Source organism: Bubalus kerabau, chromosome 8 (assembly GCF_029407905.1).
Source record: "Bubalus kerabau isolate K-KA32 ecotype Philippines breed swamp buffalo chromosome 8, PCC_UOA_SB_1v2, whole genome shotgun sequence".
NCBI lineage: Eukaryota > Metazoa > Chordata > Mammalia > Artiodactyla > Bovidae > Bubalus > Bubalus kerabau.
Genome location: NC_073631.1, coordinates 51,086,895 through 51,096,428, shown reverse-complemented (window position 1 = coordinate 51,096,428; position 9,534 = coordinate 51,086,895). Strand labels below are relative to the sequence as shown.

Sequence of the window (9,534 nt, the reverse complement as noted above, 5' to 3'; positions counted from 1 at the left end):
TTCCCTGCCTCAGCTGGGACCGCACAACTTGAAGGGCAGAAATTGTCTATTGGAGCAGAAGGGAGGCTCAGTTCTCCAGTGTTTTCACTCTGAGCTGCAGCTCTTTTTCATTGATGCCTCTTCTGTTGTGGTTTTGAAAATATTTGCCACATTCTCAACTCTGTAACTTAATATTTATTATAACAACAGAAGAAAAGTCTTCCTTACATAACAGCCTGCTTTAAAACCATTGCTATTCTTAGTGGAGAGACAGTTAGTTAATGAGACCATGAATACCTGTGATATCTGCATTGGAGGCAGTTCAGCTTCAAAGATGGGTAAGCTGGTTCAGAACGAGGCCAAGGGAGAGACAGTCTTTCTTATTTCCCCTCATTCCCTGCAAAGATAATGGAAAATAACTGGTTACTTTATCAGTTTGAGGTGCTCTCTCTTTGGGAATTTACTGTTGTTATTTTTGAGGATAAAGGAATTTGTACTGCAGGCTCCAGGTATAATGCTATCTAACTTTTCTGTTTCAAACATAATCTTGGGGAAGGGCATTTCCATTTCTCAATGGGATTTTAACAGTAGAGAACTCTCCACCTGACTTGTCTTTACAAGATTCATCTTTCCAGGGCTTACATTCTAACTACCCAAGATGATTTGGGGGGTGGAAGATCTCCATCAGGGAGATTTGGTCCTTGGAAATTTACCTTTACAGATCACTTATGTTGGATTAACAATTATCTTTTTGTTATTAACAGCTTATTAAATATAAATATTTTCTGGAAGGAGGTGTAGGAAAGGAAAAATTATATTCTATCCTTCTAGTTTCTTGGCTGAGAACCCCTAGTAATGAAAGACATATTAACAAGAGAAAAACAAATGTAATTACATATGTACCAGGTACACCTGTGTACACATATGCACATTACATATGTACCTGGTACACCATGTAATTACATATGCAATTACATGGTGTACCAGGGCTGCCATCTGCCCTCCTGCTACAGGGTACCTTTTGAAGTGAAGTGAAAGTCACTCAGTTGTGTCTGATTCTGCAACCCCATGGATGGTAGCCCGCCAGACTCCTCTGTCCATGGAATTCTCCAGGCAAGAATACTGGAGTGGGTTGCCATTCTCTTCTCCAGGCATCTTTCTGACCCAGGGATCAAACCTGTGTCTCTTGCATTGCAGGTGAATTCATTACCATCTGAGCCAAGAGGGAAGCCCACAAGGTATCTTTTACATGGGAGATTTATCTCTCTTTCAGGAGGTCATATGTAGGTCAGACTGTTCTTCTTGCACCAAATCTCAAGTACCTTAAGTCAAAATAATCAGGATGCCAAAGTGGCATATTAGGAGGTGATATATTCTGAATCCCCACAAAGGTAACAAATTGCTTTTTTTATGCAATAGTGAGTTCTGTCACATTAATTTCCTCAACTTGAAAGAATAGAGCAGAATGAGCCTTGACTGTCTCTCTTTTGGGGAGGGAGGTAGAAAGCCTTGAACGCTATGAGGGATAAGCATTGAGACAAGGTATGAGAGTCCCAAGGACAAAAAAGGGCCTGGGTGGCCTTGTGTGATTATCAAGGATGTCAATAGGGTGATGTTGGGAGGATAGGGGAGGCCCTGGGGATCTTGTCTTTTCTATCCTAAGGATTTTTGTGAAAAAGTTTAAACTGAGAGAGTTCTTTATGTAATGTTCTAAGGATTTTTGGTCTTTGATTTTGTTTTCTTTTTAAAAAATTTTATTGGAGTACAGTTAGTTTACAGTATTACTTTCTGCACACAGCAAAGTGAATCAGTTATACATATACATATATCCACTCTTTTAAAGCTTCTTTCCCATATAGGTCATTAAAGAGTAGTGAATAGAGTTCCCCGTGCTATATAAGTAGGTCCTTATTAGTTATCTTGTCCTAAGGATTTTGATGGCTCTCTTTCCTCTGTGGATATGTGTTGCTGCTTCTGGGAGTGAACCCCCCAGAATGCTACTCCCCAGGGTAAACTGTGTCTCTCAAACTTTTTACTCTGAGTTAGTCCAGACCGTAGAAGCTTATCTGAGTTTGAGAATAAGCAATACTGTAATGGCAATTTAGCTTATGTATGGCTAATTTAACTTTGGTTTCCTCCAAAAGAAATGAAAAAGGCTAGCACAAAGGTTATAAACAAGGTAAGTTTACCAGAGTGTGAAAGCGTTCTCCATTGTCTCCCTTTATCTTCTAGATGCCTTTCTAGAGTTCAGGGGGCTTGACAGTCTGCAAAAATGCCTTTTATTCCCCAAGTCAGAAAAAACTTACTCTTGCAAACAAGGCAATAATTTTACTACCCAGGAAGTTGTTTCTCTCAAACTGCTTATCTGGGTTTACAGCCTTGAAATTCTTATTACATCAACCCAGGGACAAAGCTCCCCTTATCTGTACTTATGTTTCTGGGCTGAATTTTCCATTTATGTCCTAGGGATGATGACCACCACACATTCCCGACCTTCAAGGGGTGGGATGCACTTCTATGAATAAGAGCAACTCCTAGAGGGGACTTAATTGGACAAAGAAGAAGGAAGGTGTATCTATCGCCTTTTCTGGAATGAGGGAGCTTCTAATGCATTCCACAAGAGAGGGAGAGTTCCTGGCAGTATTTTTTTTTTTAATTTACACTTTTAGGGCTAATAGAACATGACAAAACAAATTTACATACAGGTTGTTTTATAAAGCTTAAATTAGTTTCCCATTGCTATGACATGTACTGGTAGTAAGGATATTTATAATAAATTCTCTTTAATTTCATATATCTCAATTTCAAATTCTTGAATTTGCAATACTTTAGGAACACAGATTGCCTTTAAAATTGTGATTTTTAGAGCTGATTTGTTTTTCATATTGACAAACTTTTAAAAAATACCTTCAGCAGTCTAGGAAATTATCTTTACTACTTAGAGGGTAAAGCCTTGATGACAGTTTATCTTCTTTGTAACTCCCCTGTCTTTTTGGAGCAGGTTGTGATTGTGGGCGGATTATTCTGATACTATTGCTTTGTCTCTGCAGTATTTTGCAGCTGAAAAGTTTTCTCTGTTATCATTAAACATGTATCCTTGCTAAACATTTGATGGTAGTTCTCTAGATATAAATGAGTTCTTTAGATTCTATTATTTTAGGTCAATAGCTCTTACATTTTAGCATGCATTAACATCACCAGGGCAGATTTCTAAAATGTACATATCTGAGTGTTACTCACAGGGCCTAAGACTGAGTAGCCTAGGTGGGAACCCAAGAAGCTGCATTTTAAGCTTCTCCTGAGAGCATCATTCTGGGGGTAAATCAGTGCCTTAGAGCTGATTTCTCAACTTCAGCACTATTGTCATTTTGGTTGGATGAATATTTGCTGTGGGAACTGTTCTCTGCATTATAGGAATCCACCTGCATGTGGGAGACCTGGGTTTGATCTCTTGGTTGGGAAGATCCCCTAGAGAAGGGAACGATTACCCACTCCAGTATTCTGGCCTGGAGAATTCCATGGACTCCATGGGTTCACAAAGAGTTGGACATGACTGGGCAACTTTCATTTTCAACTTTCAACTAGCCTCTGCCCACTAGATAAATACCAGTAGCATTCCCACCCATCGTGGCAAACAAAAATGTCTCCAGACATTTTGCTCTTCCTCATTGAAACATCCTAGCCACTTAAGCATTCTTAAGAGTGTTGGATTCTTATGGGACTCTGGTCCAAACTTAGTTTTCTCAGAACTCGGTAGGATAAAATTAATCTTTTGTCATGGAGGGCTCAAGCTAAGGGCTCTCAAACCCTTTTCAGCCCCCAGACAATTCTTAATCGGCTGTATTTTTCTTGTAATTATTAAAATTAGTTGCTAATGTTTATAATTGGGGGTAAACCTATTTCTGGGTTTGCTTGAAAATTCAGAAATTCTGACCACACCAGTTCTCATTGGTGTGAGGTAGGAACCAGCTGGACCAAGGGAACAGCTGCAGTAGAGACCCAGTAGTGCTCTCCAGTCTCCTGAATCCTCAGTTGGCTGACCTTACTTACCCATGTCTGGCTCCTAGAGGTACTGGATTTGCAATTTCTGGTTTAAAAACTCCATAACTACTGACTGAGAATGGGGCACTCCATATAGAATAATTTTTCTAGGGTTGGCAGCATTTAAAAACATTTTTTTAAATGTATGTATGTATGGCTGCTCTGGGTCTTCACTGCTGTCCTTGGGCTTTCGCTGGTTGCAGTGAGTGGGGGGCTACTCGTCACTGTGGTGCACAGCCTCCTCACTGCAGTGGCTTCTCTTGTTGCAGAGCACGGGCTCTAGGGCTCAGGGCTGCAGTAGTTGCAGCACTCAGGCTCAGTAGTTGTGGTTCAAGAGCCCAGAGCACTGGGCTCAGCAGTTGTGGTGCACAGGCCTAGTTACGCCTTGTCATGTAGGATCCTTCCCAGACCAGGGATAGAACCCATGTTCCCTGAATTGGCAGGAGGATTCTTAACCACTGGATCACCAAGAAGTCCATTGTTCATTTTTCTAAAGAAGAATAGTTGATTTATAATATGTTTCAGCTGTACAACATAATGATTAATATTTTTTATAGATTGTACTCCATATGAAGTTATTATAATATATTGGCTATATTTCTTATGCTGTATATTACATCCTTGCATCTTATTTATTTATATGTTATTTTTATTGAGGTATAGTTTACTTACTATATTAGTTTCAGGTGTACAATATAGTGAATCAAATTTTTATAGATTATACTTCATTTATAGTTGTTATAAAATATTGGCTATTTTTCATGTACTGTACAATATATACTTTTAGCTTATTTATTTTGTACATAGTAGTTTGTACCTATTACTCCACTACCCCTATCTTGCCCTCCCACCCTTTTCCCCACTGATAATCACTAGTTTGTATCTATGAGTTTGTTTCTGTTTTATTATATTTGTTTTATTTTTAAAGTTCTACATGTAAGTGAAAACATACAATATTTCTCTTTCTCCGTTTGGCTTATTTTACCCTCCATAATTACCCTCCAGGTCCATCTGTGTTGTTGCAAATAGCAAAATTTTCTTTTTATGGCTGAATAATATTCCATTTTGTATGTATATATATATATATGTGTGTGTGTGTGTGTGTGTGTGTGTGTATACATGTTTAAAATGTTATTGAATCGGTTATGTCTGACTCCTTGTGACCCCATGGACTATAGCCTGCCAGGCTCCTCTGTCCATGGAATTCTCCAGGCAAGAATACTGGAGTGGGTAGCCATTCCCTTCTCCAGGGGATCTTCCCAACCCAGGGATTGAACCAGGGTCTCCTGCATTGTGCACATCCACTTCTCCTTTGTCTAGTCCCTGAAAGTGGTTCATTTGTCTGTCAAGAACCAGCACTTGGCAGTGATTCAAAAAATATATGCACCCCAATATTCATAGCATTATTTACAATAGCCAAGATATGGAAGGAGTCTAAATATCCACCAACAGATGAATGGATAAAGATAATCACTTTCCATAAAGAAAGAAGTAGGTGTGTGATGCACAATTACACTTACTCTACCTTATCCTATTCTCTTGTGTGACGAACAGTTTCATATGTGATGAGAAACTTGGACTTATGATTGATTTTAAAAGAAAGGTAGCTGAAAATACTGCAGGTAGGGGCTTGGCTGGCTTCTGGACATGTGACTGTACATTTACACAAGAGCCTGTGTGTAGAAGGGCCCTGCACTTCACTTAATGCCCTGCTGTTGCCATCTTGAATTCTTTTTTCTTTAATTTACTGTAACTCTATTGAAATAGCAGAAGACTAGAAACAGGGAAAAAGTCTGTCAGCATGGAGTGGGTGAATAAGCCACACAGTGGAGGACTCTGAGGCTGAAAAAGGAATGAGGAACATCTCAACATATTGCTGCAGAGAGATTGATTGGAGTGGGTTGTTCTCAGAATAATGCAAGGTGGGTGTCCAAAATGGGCAATGTTTTCTGGTTTATCATAAAAGGATTTAGCTGAGGAACGGCCAGGTGGAAGAGAAGCATAGGGCAAGGTATGTAGGAAGGAGCGTGGAGCTTCCATGATGCACCATTCTCCCCAAATCTCCATGTATTCACCATCCTGGAAGCTCTTGAAATTCTTAATTTTTGAACAAGAGGCCCTGCAATTTCTTTTTGCACTGAGCTCTCTAAGTTATATAGATGGATCTGTCTGGAGGATGGGCTTTTACATTTTATTTAATTTTATTATCATGGGAGGTGGAAGTGTTCAAAAATACTAAGTTTAGGAATATATTATTGTAAAGAGAAACAGGTCCTTTTCTCTTGACGAGATTGGAATACATTTATCCAAGAAATTAACAGGCAACGCCTCAAAATCAGCTTCATATAGGGAATTTCTAGGAGGCAAGGAAACAGAAGACAAAGAAGGCAGTATGAGAGTGTGGAGAATCTGAGTATAAATGGATTCTAATGAATTTAGACAAACCACATAATTTCTTCAAGGCTTAGTTTCTTTATTTGTAAAATGAGGGTAATAGTTCTGATGTTATAAATTTGTGAGGTTTAAATGAGATAGTGTGTGAGTATCTTGTACAGTGATTGGCACATAGTGAGTCCTCAGGACATGACAGTTAATTTGGGACTTTGCTCTCAGGAGTCTACAATCCAGAAGAAGAGATAGATGTATCAAGTCATGACAGGGAAAACTGGTATATTATCTTAGGCTGTCATAACAAATATCACAGACTGGGCGGCTTAAACAATAGAAATTTGCTTTCTCACAGTTCTGGAGGCTAGGAGTTAAGATCAGGGTACCAGCACGGTCAAGTGGTCAAGTTCTGGTGAGAACTCGCATCCTGGCTTTCCAACAGCTGGCAGTTTGCTGTTGTCCTCACTTGGCAGAAAGCTCTGGTGTCTTTTCCTTTTCTTGTAAGGACACCAGTTTTATTGCATCAGGGCTCTACCCTTAAGACTTCATGTAATGTTTTTTTTAATTTTATTTTATTGAGGTATAGTTGATTTATTATGTTGTGTCGATTTCTTCTGTACAGAAAAGTGATTGCTGCTGCCTGCTGCCAAGTCGCTTCAGTCGTGTCCGACTCTGTGCGACCCCACGGACTGCAGCCTACCAGGCTTCTCTGTCCATGGGATTCTCCAGGCAAGAACACTGGAGTGAGTTGCCATTTCCTTCTCCAATGCATGAAAGTGAAAAGTGAAAGTGAAGTCACTCAGTCGTGTCTCACTCTTAGCGACCCCATGGACTGCAGCCTACCAGGCTCCTCCATCCATGGGATTTTCCGGGCAACACTACTGGAGTGGGGTGCCATTGCCTTCTCCTGAAAAGTGATTAGTTATACATATATAAATACACATATATATTATTATTAATATTCTTTTCCATTATGGTTTATTATAGGATATTGAATATAGTTCCTTATGCTCTACAGTAGGACTGTGTTGTTTTCATTTAATCTTCATCCTTAAAGGCTCTAGCTCCAAAATATAGTCACATGGTGGGTTAGAGTCCCCCATATGCATTTTTTGGGGGGATACAATTTAGGCCATAACATCTGGTATAAGTACAACCAGGGCATAGATGAATGACCAGCTCTGCTAGTAGAGGGAGGTCAGAGGAGGCATCACAGAGGAGATGATTTCTGAAATGTATGTAAAATGTTTTAATCGAAGTATATGCTCAAAATAAGTCAAGGAGCAGAGAGGAGTATATAATAAAAAACAATAATCTCCCCACCTCTCTCTAGCCTCAGGTTCACTTTCCATAGTTGATGCTAGGGAGTGAATGTTTGTGTCCCCTCAAAATTCAAATTGTAACCCTAATCCTCAATGTGATGGTATTTGAAAGTGGAGTACTTCTGGGGTTAATTAGCTCATGAGGGTGGAGCTGTTAAGATGGGCTTCAGTTCAATTCAGTTCAGTCACTCAGTCGTGTCTGACTCTTTGCGACCCCATGAATTGCAGCACGCCAGGCCTCCCTGACCATCACCAACTCTACGACCCCATGAATTGCAGCACGCCAGGCCTCCCTGACCATCACCAACTCCCAGAGTTCACTCAAACTCATGTCCATCGAGTCGGTGATGCCATCCAGCCATCTCATCCTCTGTCATCCCCTTCTCCTCCTGCCCCCAATCCCTCCCAGCATCAGAGTCTTTTCCAATGAGTCAACTCTTCGCATGAGGTGTCCAAAGTACTGGAGTTTCAGCTTTAGCATCATTCCTTCCAAAGAATACCCAGGACTGATCTCCTTTAGAATGGACAGGTTGGATCTCCTTGCAGTCCAAGGGACTCTCAAGAGTCTTCTCCAACACCACAGTTCAAAAGCATCGATTCTTTGGTGCTCAGCTTTCTTCACAGTCCAACTCTTACATCCATACATGGCTACTGGAAAAACCATAGCCTTGACTAGACGGACCTTTTTTGGCAACATAATGTCTCTGCTTTTTAATATGTCATCTAGGTTGGTCATAACTTTCCTTCCAAGAAGTAAGCATCTTTTAATTTCATGGCTGCAGTCACCATCTGCAGTGGATGCCATGATCTTAGTTTTCTGAATATTGAGCTTTAAGCCATCTATTTCACTCTCCTCTTTCACTTTCATCAAGAGGCTTTTTAGTTCCTCTTCACTTTCTGCCATAAGGGTGGTGTCATCTGCATATCTGAGGTTATTGATATTTCTCCCGGCAATCTTGATTCCAGCTTGTGCTTCTTCCAGCCCAGCGTTTCTCATGATGTACTCTGCATAGAAGTTAAATAAGCAGGGTAACAATATACAGCCTTGACGGACTCCTTTTCCTATTTGGAACCAGTCTGCTGTTCCATGTCCAGTTCTAACTGTTGCTTCCTGACCTGCATATAGGTTTCTCAAGAGGCAGGTCAGGTGGTCTGGTATTCCCATCTCTTTCAGAATTTTCCACAGTTTATTGTGATCTACACAGTCGAAGGCTTTGGCATAGTCAATAAAGCAGAAATAGATGTGCTTAGTGCCCTTATAAGAAGAGAAAAAAGAGGAGAGAACTTTCTCTCCCCATCACCCTTCCTCTTCCCTCTCCCCCTGCTGTCCCTCCTTTCCCCTCCCCCTGGCCCATGAGGATACAGCCCTCAACAAACCAGGAAGAATACTCTCACCAAACACTGGATCTGCTGGTACCTTGATCTTGGATTTCCCAACTTTCAGAAATGTGAAAAATAATTTCTTTTGTTTAAACCTACCAATGCCAATGTATGATATTCTGTCATAACAGCCGGAACTAAAGACAATATTTTAAGATGTTTCTGTTTTAGTTCTCATATTTGACATTCTTCTCTACTCCTTCCAATGCTAGATGTCTATCTTGTTGTTTCCCCCCTGGTTCTTCTATTGGTTATCTTTTTGACTTAAAATGATTTACTTGCACCTGTTTGTTTTGTCATCACTTTTCTGTGTTATCTATCGACTCCCAGCTTTATAAAAAGAGAGTCATGTTCCATTCTTTTCTCTAGCTTTCCTCCTCCTGCCATGGCCCGCCTTCTTTTATTTTAACCTTTTACATTATCA

At 40.2% G+C, this 9,534-nt stretch overlaps 1 long non-coding RNA gene across 1 annotated transcript; it reads left to right on the top strand.

Moving 5' to 3' along the window:
• The first annotated feature begins 2 nt into the window (after positions 1-2).
• On the top strand, positions 3-7,304 carry LOC129659133 (uncharacterized). Its single transcript, XR_008717808.1, has 3 exons — positions 3-317; positions 1,177-1,217; positions 7,031-7,304. It is a non-coding gene; the product is annotated as an uncharacterized LOC129659133 (long non-coding RNA).
• The last annotated feature ends 2,230 nt before the right edge of the window (positions 7,305-9,534 follow it).